The sequence below is a fragment of the Chiloscyllium punctatum genome, chromosome 13, assembly GCF_047496795.1.
Source record: "Chiloscyllium punctatum isolate Juve2018m chromosome 13, sChiPun1.3, whole genome shotgun sequence".
NCBI classification, from domain to species: Eukaryota; Metazoa; Chordata; class Chondrichthyes; order Orectolobiformes; family Hemiscylliidae; genus Chiloscyllium; species Chiloscyllium punctatum.
Genome location: NC_092751.1, coordinates 77,657,737 through 77,675,458, shown reverse-complemented (window position 1 = coordinate 77,675,458; position 17,722 = coordinate 77,657,737). Strand labels below are relative to the sequence as shown.

General features: G+C 44.5%; 10 non-coding genes across 10 annotated transcripts; all 10 read left to right on the top strand.

Moving 5' to 3' along the window:
- The first annotated feature begins 224 nt into the window (after window positions 1-224).
- Window positions 225-306, top strand: trnas-aga (transfer RNA serine (anticodon AGA)). The gene has a single exon. It is a non-coding gene; the product is annotated as a tRNA-Ser (tRNA).
- A 2,127-nt stretch (window positions 307-2,433) lies between these two features.
- trnar-ucg (transfer RNA arginine (anticodon UCG)) lies at window positions 2,434-2,506 on the top strand. The gene has a single exon. It is a non-coding gene; the product is annotated as a tRNA-Arg (tRNA).
- A 1,392-nt stretch (window positions 2,507-3,898) lies between these two features.
- Window positions 3,899-3,980, top strand: trnas-aga (transfer RNA serine (anticodon AGA)). The gene has a single exon. It is a non-coding gene; the product is annotated as a tRNA-Ser (tRNA).
- A 2,127-nt stretch (window positions 3,981-6,107) lies between these two features.
- On the top strand, window positions 6,108-6,180 carry trnar-ucg (transfer RNA arginine (anticodon UCG)). Its single transcript has one exon. It is a non-coding gene; the product is annotated as a tRNA-Arg (tRNA).
- Window positions 6,181-7,572: 1,392 nt separating this feature from the next.
- On the top strand, window positions 7,573-7,654 carry trnas-aga (transfer RNA serine (anticodon AGA)). Its single transcript has one exon. It is a non-coding gene; the product is annotated as a tRNA-Ser (tRNA).
- A 2,127-nt stretch (window positions 7,655-9,781) lies between these two features.
- Window positions 9,782-9,854, top strand: trnar-ucg (transfer RNA arginine (anticodon UCG)). The gene has a single exon. It is a non-coding gene; the product is annotated as a tRNA-Arg (tRNA).
- A 1,391-nt stretch (window positions 9,855-11,245) lies between these two features.
- trnas-aga (transfer RNA serine (anticodon AGA)) lies at window positions 11,246-11,327 on the top strand. The gene has a single exon. It is a non-coding gene; the product is annotated as a tRNA-Ser (tRNA).
- Window positions 11,328-13,453: 2,126 nt separating this feature from the next.
- Window positions 13,454-13,526, top strand: trnar-ucg (transfer RNA arginine (anticodon UCG)). The gene has a single exon. It is a non-coding gene; the product is annotated as a tRNA-Arg (tRNA).
- A 1,391-nt stretch (window positions 13,527-14,917) lies between these two features.
- On the top strand, window positions 14,918-14,999 carry trnas-aga (transfer RNA serine (anticodon AGA)). Its single transcript has one exon. It is a non-coding gene; the product is annotated as a tRNA-Ser (tRNA).
- Window positions 15,000-17,126: 2,127 nt separating this feature from the next.
- On the top strand, window positions 17,127-17,199 carry trnar-ucg (transfer RNA arginine (anticodon UCG)). The gene has a single exon. It is a non-coding gene; the product is annotated as a tRNA-Arg (tRNA).
- The last annotated feature ends 523 nt before the right edge of the window (window positions 17,200-17,722 follow it).

Sequence of the window (17,722 nt, the reverse complement as noted above, 5' to 3'; positions counted from 1 at the left end):
TCGCAAAGAGATCGAGCAAATTGCCAAGTGTGATTTTCCTTTCAATAAATAATTTTGACTCAATTTTGCTGCAAATATCTTTTCCTAACTTTGTGCTTTTCTTCTTTGACATTGGTGTCTCGCACCTTACAAATGACAGCAAAGGTATGAATGGAGATGGAAACATTTCACTCAAGTCAGCGGCAGCTTTCAATGAGATCACGGCTGATTTGGTCAGTGCGTCTGTAGTCATGGCCGAGTGGTTAAGGCGATGGATTAGAAATCCATTGGGGTCTCCCCACGTAGGTTCGAATCCTGCTGACTACGTTTTCCGTGCTTTGCTGCTGGAACAATTCAAAGTTCAGAAAGCCCGTTTTGCAAACCAGGCCTGTAATTTGATTAGACTTGAGAAACTCGAGTTCTTCATCAGAAATGCTCCACATTTAAAACATTATCTCTGTTTCTCTTTCCAGATACACTGCTCGACACATCGGGTTTCTGCAGTTGTTATTGAACGCCCTGAGCAGAAGTGCTGCTTTTCATTAGATTCCTTTAATCCCTTGTCCTCTGTTCTCTGACTCTGGTCATTGGCAACACTTCCTCTTGCTCGTCAGAGTGCTCATTCCCCACCGCTCCGTCTCCCATCATTACAAACAACCGCAGGAAATTGCCACTTAACCATCTTTGTTCCAATGTCAAACTCACCAGCCTAGGAACTCTCTCCACCAAATGGGACTTCTCATCCCTGGACATGGAAAAGCCAGAGGATTGTGAAGAGATACTGTGAACATATTGTCAGTTGGCAGTTGGAAAAATGTTGAGGAAGCAAACCATATAATTTAGGCTCCAGCTTTGGAAATCTTGAGAAACTCTTTGGGAAATGGAATCACAGGAGATTGAAGAAGTGTAAATTGTCAGTCCGAGTAGAGGAAGGGACATTGACTCTGATGTTCTCGGCACAGGAATTGATCTGAGACATTGAAAGAATTATCGCTCCCGTACGTGAGCAATACAAACTTCATCTGGACGGTGGGACAATGAAAAACTCTGGAACACTCAAGACAATATCCAAATATTGACTGAGATCACGACAGTACGAGTACGATAGATGGGTCAGTTTTTGTCCAGTGTGTGCGGGAGGGATTCCTGACACAGTATGTAGACATGGCGTCAAGGGAAGAAGCCACTTTCGATTTAGTACTGGGTAACGAGCCTGGCCAGGTTTTAGATTTGGAAGTAGGTGAGCACTGTGGAGACAGCGATCACAATTCTCTCAGGTTTACTTTCGTGATGGAAAGGGATAGGTGTACTCCACGGAGCAAGAGTTTCAGCTGGTGGAAGGGAAATCACGATGCAATGAGGTAAGATTTAGGAAGCGCAGAGTTGGGTAGGAAACTGTAGGGGGTGAGCACATTAAAAATGTGAAGCTTATTCAAGGAAAAGCTCCTGTGTGTCCTCGATAAGTATGTACCTGCCAGGCAGGGAGGAAGATATAGAACGCGTGAGCCGTGGTTTACTAAGGAAGGTGGAATCCCTGGTCAAGAAGAACAAGAAGTCTTATGTTAGGACAAAACGTGAAAACTCAGTTAGAGCGCTCGAGGTTTCCAACGATCTCAGGAAAGACCTAAAAAGAGAGCTGGGAAGAGCCAGGAGGAGACATGAGAAGTTGTTGGCAGATAGGATCAGGGTTAACGCTAAGGCTTTCCATAGGTATGTCAGGAATAAAAGAATGACGAGAGTTAAATCTGGGACAATCAAGGATAATAGTGGGAAGTCGTGTGTGGAGTCAGTGGAGATAGAGGAAGCACTAAATAAATATTTTTCGACAGAGTTCGCTATAGATAATGAAAATGTTGGCGAGGAAGATACAGAGATACTTGCGTCTAGACTAGAAGAGATTGAGGTTCACAAGGAAGAGATATTAGAAATACTGCAGAGTGTGAAAATAGATAAGTCAGCTGGGCCGGATGGGATCTATCTGATGTTGTTTAGCAAATGCACTGCAGGAAGGTACAAATCAAGCTGATGCTAACAACGGCTCGTTTTGAGCCGCTAATTTGCAGTGAAGTGGCGGCGCCAATAAAAGGTGTCACGCAGCTCGTCTAATTCCACATCCTGAGCTCGAAATGAGCAGATGTCTCTCGCTGAGTTTCGGCAGGGTCTTGCTTAGACGACACCATGACACGTTTTCACTGGAGTAGATCATGAAATCGCGTCGTGAATGTGAATAAAACGATGGGCACTTCCAGCAGAGAAGGAGGCGACCCTGAAACAGGCAGCTCTGGACAAATGTTTCTCCTTTGCCAGTGAAAGGCACTGCTTCACAAATTGGAAACTTCGAAGTGAAGCAGTGTTGGTGATTATCTTCGCTGCTTGTTCACCTTTTTAATTCTGATTCCGTGAAAGTCCATGGCATTACATATCGACATTCTGCCGTTGCTATGCGCGTCTATTGGGCCAGTAGCGTAATGGATAACGCGTCTGACTTCGGATCAGAAGATTATAGGTTCGAGTCCTACCTGGCTCGTGGGGAGTGTCTCACTTTAACCGTGCCCCTCGTTGACGCTCCCCTGCAAAGCCCTGCCGGGACGTCGCTTCTGTGCTTCCGCATTTAAAACTTGCATTTGTCTTATTGTCCATTTCAAATTCCAGCTCACCACAACGGAGACCTCTGTCGGTTTGGGGGTGCCTTTGTGGGTGAAAATGAGCATGAGTTCCTCAAAAGAGTGACAAGTCGTTGTGGAAGTGTCATACATCTGTGCCATTTAAGAACACAGGATAAAGTCATTGACATTTGCCCTGGGAACATTAGAACACACGACACTTTGGGCCAAAGTTGGAAACTGCGACTGGAATAGATGGCTCTCTGATCAGGCGGAATGGCCTTTTCCCACTTTGTAAATCTACGAAGACAAGTTGAAAATAATCTGCAACGAAAATGTTCATAAAGGGTGTTTTATTTACACTAAATACGATAGTATCTATCGCCTTGTCTTGTTATTTACTTGTGAAGATTCGGTACTCTCAGCACCGTGGCCCGGATCGTATTCCCGCTCATGGAATGGTTGTATTGTTCAGCTAACATATCGGTGTACCAGTACTTCTGCCGATTTTCCGATGCTAGCAGCTCATTGGTTTTGTCCAAAACATTATGAATGTTAACATAATACAAATAGCTGCAGTTGCTGGAAATCTGAGCCTAAAACGAAAATTGTTTGCGGAACGCAGAAAGACTGGCAACAGAAACATCGACTTTCCTGCTCCTCGGATGCTGCTGTGCTTTTCCAGCATTTTCTGATCTAAAATCAGGTTTCCAGCATCTGCAGTCCTCACTCCTGCCGAGTTCCTTCAGTGTCGCTGGTTCCCAATTCAAGAACTCCATCTCTGGCGGTTTCATATCTGTACCTCCATGCTGTGGAATTGAAGAGTGAAGAAAAGTAACTCACCCCCTCCATCTCTGGGGTAATTAGGGGCTGAAAGTGAATCGTATCACATTGAAGTATATCTACAAGCGACTTAATCTCTGTCTTTTATTGGGAACCATCTCTTTCATTGTAACCATCAGGAAAGACCATTTCGTTCGCTAAATAAAGAAATGAATATGTCACTAACCTTTGTTTGTTTCATGTCCAAGAATACTCAGATCAAATTGCTCCCTTGATTACCTCTGCTGGTCATGTTCGCAAAGAGATCGAGCAAATTGCCAAGTGTGATTTTCCTTTCAATAAATAATTTTGACTCAGTTTTGCTGCAAATATCTTTTCCTAACTTTGTGCTTTTCTTCTTTGACATTGGTGTCTCGCACCTTACAAATGACAGCAAAGGTATGAATGGAGATGGAAACATTTCACTCAAGTCAGCGGCAGCTTTCAATGAGATCACGGCTGATTTGGTCAGTGCTCAGGACGCAGTGCCGTCTGTAGTCATGGCCGAGTGGTTAAGGCGATGGATTAGAAATCCATTGGGGTCTCCCCACGTAGGTTCGAATCCTGCTGACTACGTTTTCCGTGCTTTGCTGCTGGAACAATTCAAAGTTCAGAAAGCCCGTTTTGCAAACCAGGCCTGTAATTTGATTAGACTTGAGAAACTCGAGTTCTTCATCAGAAATGCTCCACATTTAAAACATTATCTCTGTTTCTCTTTCCAGATACACTGCTCGACACATCGGGTTTCTGCAGTTGTTATTGAACGCCCTGAGCAGAAGTGCTGCTTTTCATTAGATTCCTTTAATCCCTTGTCCTCTGTTCTCTGACTCTGGTCATTGGCAACACTTCCTCTTGCTCGTCAGAGTGCTCATTCCCCACCGCTCCGTCTCCCATCATTACAAACAACCGCAGGAAATTGCCACTTAACCATCTTTGTTCCAAAGTGAAACTCACCAGCCTAGGAACTCTCTCCACCAAATGGGACTTCTCATCCCTGGACATGGAAAAGCCAGAGGATTGTGAAGAGATACTGTGAACATATTGTCAGTTGGCAGTTGGAAAAATGTTTAGGAAGCAAACCATATAATTTAGGCTCCAGCTTTGGAAATCTTGAGAAACTCTTTGGGAAATGGAATCACAGGAGATTGAAGAAGTGTAAATTGTCAGTCCGAGTAGAGGAAGGGACATTGACTCTGATGTTCTCGGCACAGGAATTGATCTGAGACATTGAAAGAATTATCCCTCCCGTACGTGAGCAATACAAACTTCATCTGGACGGTGGGACAATGAAAAACTCTGGAACACTCAAGACAATATCCAAATATTGACTGAGATCACGACAGTACGAGTACGATAGATGGGTCAGTTTTTGTCCAGTGTGTGCGGGAGGGCTTCCTGACACAGTATGTAGACATGGCTTCAAGGGAAGCAGCCACTTTCGATTTAGTACTGGGTAACGAGCCTGGCCAGGTTTTAGATTTGGAAGTAGGTGAGCACTGTGGAGACAGCGATCACAATTCTCTCAGGTTTACTTTCGTGATGGAAAGGGATAGGTGTACTCCACGGAGCAAGAGTTTCAGCTGGTGGAAGGGAAATCACGATGCAATGAGGTAAGATTTAGGAAGCGCAGAGTTGGGTAGGAAACTGTAGGGGGTGAGCACATTAAAAATGTGAAGCTTATTCAAGGAAAAGCTCCTGTGTGTCCTCGATAAGTATGCACCTGTCAGGCAGGGAGGAAGATATAGAACGCGTGAGCCGTGGTTTACTAAGGAAGGTGGAATCCCTGGTCAAGAAGAACAAGAAGTCTTATGTTAGGACAAAACGTGAAAACTCAGTTAGAGCGCTCGAGGTTTCCAACGATCTCAGGAAAGACCTAAAAAGAGAGCTGGGAAGAGCCAGGAGGAGACATGAGAAGTTGTTGGCAGATAGGATCAGGGTTAACGCTAAGGCTTTCCATAGGTATGTCAGGAATAAAAGAATGACGAGAGTTAAATCTGGGACAATCAAGGATAATAGTGGGAAGTCGTGTGTGGAGTCAGTGGAGATAGAGGAAGCACTAAATAAATATTTTTCGACAGAGTTCGCTATAGATAATGAAAATGTTGGCGAGGAAGATACAGAGATACTTGCGTCTAGACTAGAAGAGATTGAGGTTCACAAGGAAGAGATATTAGAAATACTGCAGAGTGTGAAAATAGATAAGTCAGCTGGGCCGGATGGGATCTATCTGATGTTGTTTAGCAAATGCACTGCAGGAAGGTACAAATCAAGCTGATGCTAACAACGGCTCGTTTTGAGCCGCTAATTTGCAGTGAAGTGGCGGCGCCAATAAAAGGTGTCACGCAGCTCGTCTAATTCCACATCCTGAGCTCGAAATGAGCAGATGTCTCTCGCTGAGTTTCGGCAGGGTCTTGCTTAGACGACACCATGACACGTTTTCACTGGAGTAGATCATGAAATCGCGTCGTGAATGTGAATAAAACGATGGGCACTTCCAGCAGAGAAGGAGGCGACCCTGAAACAGGCAGCTCTGGACAAATGTTTCTCCTTTGCCAGTGAAAGGCACTGCTTCACAAATTGGAAACTTCGAAGTGAAGCAGTGTTGGTGATTATCTTCGCTGCTTGTTCACCTTTTTAATTCTGATTCCGTGAAAGTCCATGGCATTACATATCGACATTCTGCCGTTGCTATGCGTGTCTATTGGGCCAGTAGCGTAATGGATAACGCGTCTGACTTCGGATCAGAAGATTATAGGTTCGAGTCCTACCTGGCTCGTGGGGAGTGTCTCACTTTAACCGTGCCCCTCGTTGACGCTCCCCTGCAAAGCCCTGCCGGGACGTCGCTTCTGTGCTTCCGCATTTAAAACTTGCATTTGTCTTATTGTCCATTTCAAATTCCAGCTCACCACAACGGAGACCTCTGTCGGTTTGGGGGTGCCTTTGTGGGTGAAAATGAGCATGAGTTCCTCAAAAGAGTGACAAGTCGTTGTGGAAGTGTCATACATCTGTGCCATTTAAGAACACAGGATAAAGTCATTGACATTTGCCCTGGGAACATTAGAACACACGACACTTTGGGCCAAAGTTGGAAACTGCGACTGGAATAGATGGCTCTCTGATCAGGCGGAATGGCCTTTTCCCACTTTGTAAATCTACGAAGACAAGTTGAAAATAATCTGCAACGAAAATGTTCATAAAGGGTGTTTTATTTACACTAAATACGATAGTATCTATCGCCTTGTCTTGTTATTTACTTGTGAAGATTCGGTACTCTCAGCACCGTGGCCCGGATCGTATTCCCGCTCATGGAATGGTTGTATTGTTCAGCTAACATATCGGTGTACCAGTACTTCTGCCGATTTTCCGATGCTAGCAGGTCATTGGTTTTGTCCAAAACATTATGAATGTTAACATAATACAAATAGCTGCAGTTGCTGGAAATCTGAGCCTAAAACGAAAATTGTTTGCGGAACGCAGAAAGACTGGCAACAGAAACATCGACTTTCCTGCTCCTCGTATGCTGCTGTGCTTTTCCAGCATTTTCTGATCTAAAATCAGGTTTCCAGCATCTGCAGTCCTCACTCCTGCCGAGTTCCTTCAGTGTCGCTGGTTCCCAATTCAAGAACTCCATCTCTGGCGGTTTCATATCTGTACCTCCATGCTGTGGAATTGAAGAGTGAAGAAAAGTAACTCACCCCCTCCATCTCTGGGGTAATTAGGGGCTGAAAGTGAATCGTATCACATTGAAGTATATCTACAAGCGACTTAATCTCTGTCTTTTATTGGGAACCATCTCTTTCATTGTAACCATCAGGAAAGACCATTTCGTTCGCTAAATAAAGAAATGAATATGTCACTAACCTTTGTTTGTTTCATGTCCAAGAATACTCAGATCAAATTGCTCCCTTGATTACCTCTGCTGGTCATGTTCGCAAAGAGATCGAGCAAATTGCCAAGTGTGATTTTCCTTTCAATAAATAATTTTGACTCAATTTTGCTGCAAATATCTTTTCCTAACTTTGTGCTTTTCTTCTTTGACATTGGTGTCTCGCACCTTACAAATGACAGCAAAGGTATGAATGGAGATGGAAACATTTCACTCAAGTCAGCGGCAGCTTTCAATGAGATCACGGCTGATTTGGTCAGTGCTCAGGACACAGTGCCGTCTGTAGTCATGGCCGAGTGGTTAAGGCGATGGATTAGAAATCCATTGGGGTCTGCCCACGGAGGTTCGGATCCTGCTGACTGCGTTTTCCGTGCTTTGCTGCTGGAACAATTCAAAGTTCAGAAAGCCCGTTTTGCAAACCAGGCCTGTAATTTGATTAGACTTGAGAAACTCGAGTTCTTCATCAGAAATGCTCCACATTTAAAACATTATCTCTGTTTCTCTTTCCAGATACACTGCTCGACACATCGGGTTTCTGCAGTTGTTATTGAACGCCCTGAGCAGAAGTGCTGCTTTTCATTAGATTCCTTTAATCCCTTGTCCTCTGTTCTCTGACTCTGGTCATTGGCAACACTTCCTCTTGCTCGTCAAAGTGCTCATTCCCCACCGCTCCGTCTCCCATCATTACAAACAACCGCAGGAAATTGCCACTTAACCATCTTTGTTCCAAAGTGAAACTCACCAGCCTAGGAACTCTCTCCACCAAATGGGACTTCTCATCCCTGGACATGGAAAAGCCAGAGGATTGTGAAGAGATACTGTGAACATATTGTCAGTTGGCAGTTGGAAAAATGTTTAGGAAGCAAACCATATAATTTAGGCTCCAGCTTTGGAAATCTTGAGAAACTCTTTGGGAAATGGAATCACAGGAGATTGAAGAAGTGTAAATTGTCAGTCCGAGTAGAGGAAGGGACATTGACTCTGATGTTCTCGGCACAGGAATTGATCTGAGACATTGAAAGAATTATCGCTCCCGTACGTGAGCAATACAAACTTCATCTGGACGGTGGGACAATGAAAAACTCTGGAACACTCAAGACAATATCCAAATATTGACTGAGATCACGACAGTACGAGTACGATAGATGGGTCAGTTTTTGTCCAGTGTGTGCGGGAGGGATTCCTGACACAGTATGTAGACATGCCTTCAAGGGAAGAAGCCACTTTCGATTTTGTACTGGGTAACGAGCCTGGCCAGGTTTTAGATTTGGAAGTAGGTGAGCACTGTGGAGACAGCGATCACAATTCTCTCAGGTTTACTTTCGTGATGGAAAGGGATAGGTGTACTCCACGGAGCAAGAGTTTCAGCTGGTGGAAGGGAAATCACGATGCAATGAGGTAAGATTTAGGAAGCGCAGAGTTGGGTAGGAAACTGTAGGGGGTGAGCACATTAAAAATGTGAAGCTTATTCAAGGAAAAGCTCCTGTGTGTCCTCGATAAGTATGTACCTGCCAGGCAGGGAGGAAGATATAGAACGCGTGAGCCGTGGTTTACTAAGGAAGGTGGAATCCCTGGTCAAGAAGAACAAGAAGTCTTATGTTAGGACAAAACGTGAAAACTCAGTTAGAGCGCTCGAGGTTTCCAACGATCTCAGGAAAGACCTAAAAAGGGAGCTGGGAAGAGCCAGGAGGAGACATGAGAAGTTGTTGGCAGATAGGATCAGGGTTAACGCTAAGGCTTTCCATAGGTATGTCAGGAATAAAAGAATGACGAGAGTTAAATTTGGGACAATCAAGGATAATAGTGGGAAGTCGTGTGTGGAGTCAGTGGAGATAGAGGAAGCACTAAATAAATATTTTTCGACAGAGTTCGCTATAGATAATGAAAATGTTGGCGAGGAAGATACAGAGATACTTGCGTCTAGACTAGAAGAGATTGAGGTTCACAAGGAAGAGATATTAGAAATACTGCAGAGTGTGAAAATAGATAAGTCAGCTGGGCCGGATGGGATCTATCTGATGTTGTTTAGCAAATGCACTGCAGGAAGGTACAAATCAAGCTGATGCTAACAACGGCTCGTTTTGAGCCGCTAATTTGCAGTGAAGTGGCGGCGCCAATAAAAGGTGTCACGCAGCTCGTCTAATTCCACATCCTGAGCTCGAAATGAGCAGATGTCTCTCGCTGAGTTTCGCCAGGGTCTTGCTTAGACGACACCATGACACGTTTTCACTGGAGTAGATCATGAAATCGCGTCGTGAATGTGAATAAAACGATGGGCACTTCCAGCAGAGAAGGAGGCGACCCTGAAGCAGGCAGCTCTGGACAAATGTTTCTCCTTTGCCAGTGAAAGGCACTGCTTCACAAATTGGAAACTTCGAAGTGAAGCAGTGTTGGTGATTATCTTCGCTGCTTGTTCACCTTTTTAATTCTGATTCCGTGAAAGTCCATGGCATTACATATCGACATTCTGCCGTGGCTATGCGCGTCTATTGGGCCAGTAGCGTAATGGATAACGCGTCTGACTTCGGATCAGAAGATTGTAGGTTCGAGTCCTACCTGGCTCGTGGGGAATGTCTCACTTTAACCGTGCCCCTCGTTGACGCTCCCCTGCAAAGCCCTGCCGGGACGTCGCTTCTGTGCTTCCGCATTTAAAACTTGCATTTGTCTTATTGTCCATTTCAAATTCCAGCTCACCACAACGGAGACCTCTGTCGGTTTGGGGGTGCCTTTGTGGGTGAAAATGAGCATGAGTTCCTCAAAAGAGTGACAAGTCGTTGTGGAAGTGTCATACATCTGTGCCATTTAAGAACACAGGATAAAGTCATTGACATTTGCCCTGGGAACATTAGAACACACGACACTTTGGGCCAAAGTTGGAAACTGCGACTGGAATAGATGGCTCTCTGATCAGGCGGAATGGCCTTTTCCCACTTTGTAAATCTACGAAGACAAGTTGAAAATAATCTGCAACGAAAATGTTCATAAAGGGTGTTTTATTTACACTAAATACGATAGTATCTATCGCCTTGTCTTGTTATTTACTTGTGAAGATTCGGTACTCTCAGCACCGTGGCCCGGATCGTATTCCCGCTCATGGAATGGTTGTATTGTTCAGCTAACATATCGGTGTACCAGTACTTCTGCCGATTTTCCGATGCTAGCAGGTCATTGGTTTTGTCCAAAACATTATGAATGTTAACATAATACAAATAGCTGCAGTTGCTGCATATCTGAGCCTAAAACGAAAATTGTTTGCGGAACGCAGAAAGACTGGCAACAGAAACATCGACTTTCCTGCTCCTCGGATGCTGCTGTGCTTTTCCAGCATTTTCTGATCTAAAATCAGGTTTCCAGCATCTGCAGTCCTCACTCCTGCCGAGTTCCTTCAGTGTCGCTGGTTCCCAATTCAAGAACTCCATCTCTGGCGGTTTCATATCTGTACCTCCATGCTGTGGAATTGAAGAGTGAAGAAAAGTAACTCACCCCCTCCATCTCTGGGGTAATTAGGGGCTGAAAGTGAATCGTATCACATTGAAGTATATCGACAAGCGACTTAATCTCTGTCTTTTATTGGGAACCATCTCTTTCATTGTAACCATCAGGAAAGACCATTTCGTTCGCTAAATAAAGAAATGAATATGTCACTAACCTTTGTTTGTTTCATGTCCAAGAATACTCAGATCAATAGCTCCCTTGATTACCTCTGCTGGTCATGTTCGCAAAGAGATCGAGCAAATTGCCAAGTGTGATTTTCCTTTCAATAAATAATTTTGACTCAATTTTGCTGCAAATATCTTTTCCTAACTTTGTGCTTTTCTTCTTTGACATTGGTGTCTCGCACCTTACAAATGACAGCAAAGGTATGAATGGAGATGGAAACATTTCACTCAAGTCAGCGGCAGCTTTCAATGAGATCACGGCTGATTTGGTCAGTGCTCAAGACGCAGTGCCGTCTGTAGTCATGGCCGAGTGGTTAAGGCGATGGATTAGAAATCCATTGGGGTCTCCCCACGTAGGTTCGGATCCTGCTGACTGCGTTTTCCGTGCTTTGCTGCTGGAACAATTCAAAGTTCAGAAAGCCCGTTTTGCAAACCAGGCCTGTAATTTGATTAGACTTGAGAAACTCGAGTTCTTCATCAGAAATGCTCCACATTTAAAACATTATCTCTGTTTCTCTTTCCAGATACACTGCTCGACACATCGGGTTTCTGCAGTTGTTATTGAACGCCCTGAGCAGAAGTGCTGCTTTTCATTAGATTCCTTTAATCCCTTGTCCTCTGTTCTCTGACTCTGGTCATTGGCAACACTTCCTCTTGCTCGTCAAAGTGCTCATTCCCCACCGCTCCGTCTCCCATCATTACAAACAACCGCAGGAAATTGCCACTTAACCATCTTTGTTCCAAAGTGAAACTCACCAGCCTAGGAACTCTCTCCACCAAATGGGACTTCTCATCCCTGGACATGGAAAAGCCAGAGGATTGTGAAGAGATACTGTGAACATATTGTCAGTTGGCAGTTGGAAAAATGTTTAGGAAGCAAACCATATAATTTAGGCTCCAGCTTTGGAAATCTTGAGAAACTCTTTGGGAAATGGAATCACAGGAGATTGAAGAAGTGTAAATTGTCAGTCCGAGTAGAGGAAGGGACATTGACTCTGATGTTCTCGGCACAGGAATTGATCTGAGACATTGAAAGAATTATCGCTCCCGTACGTGAGCAATACAAACTTCATCTGGACGGTGGGACAATGAAAAACTCTGGAACACTCAAGACAATATCCAAATATTGACTGAGATCACGACAGTACGAGTACGATAGATGGGTCAGTTTTTGTCCAGTGTGTGCGGGAGGGATTCCTGACACAGTATGTAGACATGCCTTCAAGGGAAGAAGCCACTTTCGATTTAGTACTGGGTAACGAGCCTGGCCAGGTTTTAGATTTGGAAGTAGGTGAGCACTGTGGAGACAGCGATCACAATTCTCTCAGGTTTACTTTCGTGATGGAAAGGGATAGGTGTACTCCACGGAGCAAGAGTTTCAGCTGGTGGAAGGGAAATCACGATGCAATGAGGTAAGATTTAGGAAGCGCAGAGTTGGGTAGGAAACTGTAGGGGGTGAGCACATTAAAAATGTGAAGCTTATTCAAGGAAAAGCTCCTGTGTGTCCTCGATAAGTATGTACCTGCCAGGCAGGGAGGAAGATATAGAACGCGTGAGCCGTGGTTTACTAAGGAAGGTGGAATCCCTGGTCAAGAAGAACAAGAAGTCTTATGTTAGGACAAAACGTGAAAACTCAGTTAGAGCGCTCGAGGTTTCCAACGATCTCAGGAAAGACCTAAAAAGAGAGCTGGGAAGAGCCAGGAGGAGACATGAGAAGTTGTTGGCAGATAGGATCAGGGTTAACGCTAAGGCTTTCCATAGGTATGTCAGGAATAAAAGAATGACGAGAGTTAAATTTGGGACAATCAAGGATAATAGTGGGAAGTCGTGTGTGGAGTCAGTGGAGATAGAGGAAGCACTAAATAAATATTTTTCGACAGAGTTCGCTATAGATAATGAAAATGTTGGCGAGGAAGATACAGAGATACTTGCGTCTAGACTAGAAGAGATTGAGGTTCACAAGGAAGAGATATTAGAAATACTGCAGAGTGTGAAAATAGATAAGTCAGCTGGGCCGGATGGGATCTATCTGATGTTGTTTAGCAAATGCACTGCAGGAAGGTACAAATCAAGCTGATGCTAACAACGGCTCGTTTTGAGCCGCTAATTTGCAGTGAAGTGGCGGCGCCAATAAAAGGTGTCACGCAGCTCGTCTAATTCCACATCCTGAGCTCGAAATGAGCAGATGTCTCTCGCTGAGTTTCGGCAGGGTCTTGCTTAGACGACACCATGACACGTTTTCACTGGAGTAGATCATGAAATCGCGTCGTGAATGTGAATAAAACGATGGGCACTTCCAGCAGAGAAGGAGGCGACCCTGAAGCAGGCAGCTCTGGACAAATGTTTCTCCTTTGCCAGTGAAAGGCACTGCTTCACAAATTGGAAACTTCGAAGTGAAGCAGTGTTGGTGATTATCTTCGCTGCTTGTTCACCCTTTAATTCTGATTCCGTGAAAGTCCATGGCATTACATATCGACATTCTGCCGTGGCTGTGCGCGTCTATTGGGCCAGTAGCGTAATGGATAACGCGTCTGACTTCGGATCAGAAGATTGTAGGTTCGAGTCCTACCTGGCTCGTGGGGAATGTCTCACTTTAACCGTGCCCCTCGTTGACGCTCCCCTGCAAAGCCCTGCCGGGACATCGCTTCTGTGCTTCCGCATTTAAAACTTGCATTTGTCTTATTGTCCATTTCAAATTCCAGCTCACCACAACGGAGACCTCTGTCGGTTTGGGGGTGCCTTTGTGGGTGAAAATGAGCATGAGTTCCTCAAAAGAGTGACAAGTCGTTGTGGAAGTGTCATACATCTGTGCCATTTAAGAACACAGGATAAAGTCATTGACATTTGCCCTGGGAACATTAGAACACACGACACTTTGGGCCAAAGTTGGAAACTGCGACTGGAATAGATGGCTCTCTGATCAGGCGGAATGACCTTTTCCCACTTTGTAAATCTACGAAGACAAGTTGAAAATAATCTGCAACGAAAATGTTCATAAAGGGTGTTTTATTTACACTAAATACGATAGTATCTATCGCCTTGTCTTGTTATTTACTTGTGAAGATTCGGTACTCTCAGCACCGTGGCCCGGATCGTATTCCTGCTCATGGAATGGTTGTATTGTTCAGCTAACATATCGGTGTACCAGTACTTCTGCCGATTTTCCGATGCTAGCAGGTCATTGGTTTTGTCCAAAACATTATGAATGTTAACATAATACAAATAGCTGCAGTTGCTGCAAATCTGAGCCTAAAACGAAAATTGTTTGCGGAACGCAGAAAGACTGGCAACAGAAACATCGACTTTCCTGCTCCTCGGATGCTGCTGTGCTTTTCCAGCATTTTCTGATCTAAAATCAGGTTTCCAGCATCTGCAGTCCTCACTCCTGCCGAGTTCCTTCAGTGTCGCTGGTTCCCAATTCAAGAACTCCATCTCTGGCGGTTTCATATCTGTACCTCCATGCTGTGGAATTGAAGAGTGAAGAAAAGTAACTCACCCCCTCCATCTCTGGGGTAATTAGGGGCTGAAAGTGAATCGTATCACATTGAAGTATATCTACAAGCGACTTAATCTCTGTCTTTTATTGGGAACCATCTCTTTCATTGTAACCATCAGGAAAGACCATTTCGTTCGCTAAATAAAGAAATGAATATGTCACTAACCTTTGTTTGTTTCATGTCCAAGAATACTCAGATCAATAGCTCCCTTGATTACCTCTGCTGGTCATGTTCGCAAAGAGATCGAGCAAATTGCCAAGTGTGATTTTCCTTTCAATAAATAATTTTGACTCAATTTTGCTGCAAATATCTTTTCCTAACTTTGTGCTTTTCTTCTTTGACATTGGTGTCTCGCACCTTACAAATGACAGCAAAGGTATGAATGGAGATGGAAACATTTCACTCAAGTCAGCGGCAGCTTTCAATGAGATCACGGCTGATTTGGTCAGTGCTCAGGACGCTGTGCCGTCTGTAGTCATGGCCGAGTGGTTAAGGCGATGGATTAGAAATCCATTGGGGTCTCCCCACGTAGATTCGAATCCTGCTGACTACGTTTTCCGTGCTTTGCTGCTGGAACAATTCAAAGTTCAGAAAGCCCGTTTTGCAAACCAGGCCTGTAATTTGATTAGACTTGAGAAACTCGAGTTCTTCATCAGAAATGCTCCACATTTAAAACATTATCTCTGTTTCTCTTTCCAGATACACTGCTCGACACATCGGGTTTCTGCAGTTGTTATTGAACGCCCTGAGCAGAAGTGCTGCTTTTCATTAGATTCCTTTAATCCCTTGTCCTCTGTTCTCTGACTCTGGTCATTGGCAACACTTCCTCTTGCTCGTCAGAGTGCTCATTCCCCACCGCTCCGTCTCCCATCATTACGAACAACCGCAGGAAATTGCCACTTAACCATCTTTGTTCCAAAGTGAAACTCACCAGCCTAGGAACTCTCTCCACCAAATGGGACTTCTCATCCCTGGACATGGAAAAGCCAGAGGATTGTGAAGAGATACTGTGAACATATTGTCAGTTGGCAGTTGGAAAAATGTTTAGGAAGCAAACCATATAATTTAGGCTCCAGCTTTGGAAATCTTGAGAAACTCTTTGGGAAATGGAATCACAGGAGATTGAAGAAGTGTAAATTGTCATTCCGAGTAGAAGAAGGGACATTGACTCTGATGTTCTCGGCACAGGAATTGATCTGAGACATTGAAAGAATTATCGCTCCCGTACGTGAGCAATACAAACTTCATCTGGACGGTGGGACAATGAAAAACTCTGGAACACTGAAGACAATATCCAAATATTGACTGAGATCACGACAGTACGAGTACGATAGATGGGTCAGTTTTTGTCCAGTGTGTGCGGGAGGGATTCCTGACACAGTATGTAGACATGCCTTCAAGGAAAGAAGCCACTTTCGATTTAGTACTGGGTAACGAGCCTGGCCAGGTTTTAGATTTGGAAGTAGGTGAGCACTGTGGAGACAGCGATCACAATTCTCTCAGGTTTACTTTCGTGATGGAAAGGGATAGGTGTACTCCACGGAGCAAGAGTTTCAGCTGGTGGAAGGGAAATCACGATGCAATGAGGTAAGATTTAGGAAGCGCAGAGTTGGGTAGGAAACTGTAGGGGGTGAGCACATTAAAAATGTGAAGCTTATTCAAGGAAAAGCTCCTGTGTGTCCTCGATAAGTATGTACCTGCCAGGCAGGGAGGAAGATATAGAACGCGTGAGCCGTGGTTTACTAAGGAAGGTGGAATCCCTGGTCAAGAAGAACAAGAAGTCTTATGTTAGGACAAAACGTGAAAACTCAGTTAGAGCGCTCGAGGTTTCCAACGATCTCAGGAAAGACCTAAAAAGAGAGCTGGGAAGAGCCAGGAGGAGACATGAGAAGTTGTTGGCAGATAGGATCAGGGTTAACGCTAAGGCTTTCCATAGGTATGTCAGGAATAAAAGAATGACGAGAGTTAAATTTGGGACAATCAAGGATAATAGTGGGAAGTCGTGTGTGGAGTCAGTGGAGATAGAGGAAGCACTAAATAAAAATTTTTCGACAGAGTTCGCTATAGATAATGAAAATGTTGGCGAGGAAGATACAGAGATACTTGCGTCTAGACTAGAAGAGATTGAGGTTCACAAGGAAGAGATATTAGAAATACTGCAGAGTGTGAAAATAGATAAGTCAGCTGGGCCGGATGGGATCTATCTGATGTTGTTTAGCAAATGCACTGCAGGAAGGTACAAATCAAGCTGATGCTAACAACGGCTCGTTTTGAGCCGCTAATTTGCAGTGAAGTGGCGGCGCCAATAAAAGGTGTCACGCAGCTCGTCTAATTCCACATCCTGAGCTCGAAATGAGCAGATGTCTCTCGCTGAGTTTCGGCAGGGTCTTGCTTAGACGACACCATGACACGTTTTCACTGGAGTAGATCATGAAATCGCGTCGTGAATGTGAATAAAACGATGGGCACTTCCAGCAGAGAAGGAGGCGACCCTGAAGCAGGCAGCTCTGGACAAATGATTCTCCTTTGCCAGTGAAAGGCACTGCTTCACAAATTGGAAACTTCGAAGTAAAGCAGTGTTGGTGATTATCTTCGCTGCTTGTTCACCTTTTTAATTCTGATTCCGTGAAAGTCCATGGCATTACATATCGACATTCTGCCGGGGCTGTGCGCGTTTATTGGGCCAGTAGCGTAATGGATAACGCGTCTGACTTCGGATCAGAAGATTGTAGGTTCGAGTCCTACCTGGCTCGTGGGGCATGTCTCACTTTAACCGTGCCCCTCGTTGACGCTCCCCTGCAAAGCCCTGCCTGGACGTCGCTTCTGTGCTTCCGCATTTAAAACTTGCATTTGTCTTATTGTCCATTTCAAATTCCAGCTCACCACAACGGAGACCTCTGTCGGTTTGGGGGTGCCTTTGTGGGTGAAAATGAGCATGAGTTCCTCAAAAGAGTGACAAGTCGTTGTGGAAGTGTCATACATCTGTGCCATTTAAGAACACAGGATAAAGTCATTGACATTTGCCCTGGGAACATTAGAACACACGACACTTTGGGCCAAAGTTGGAAACTGCGACTGGAATAGATGGCTCTCTGATCAGGCGGAATGGCCTTTTCCCACTTTGTAAATCTACGAAGACAAGTTGAAAATAATCTGCAACGAAAATGTTCATAAAGGGTGTTTTATTTACACTAAATACGATAGTATCTATCGCCTTGTCTTGTTATTTACTTGTGAAGATTCGGTACTCTCAGCACCGTGGCCCGGATCGTATTC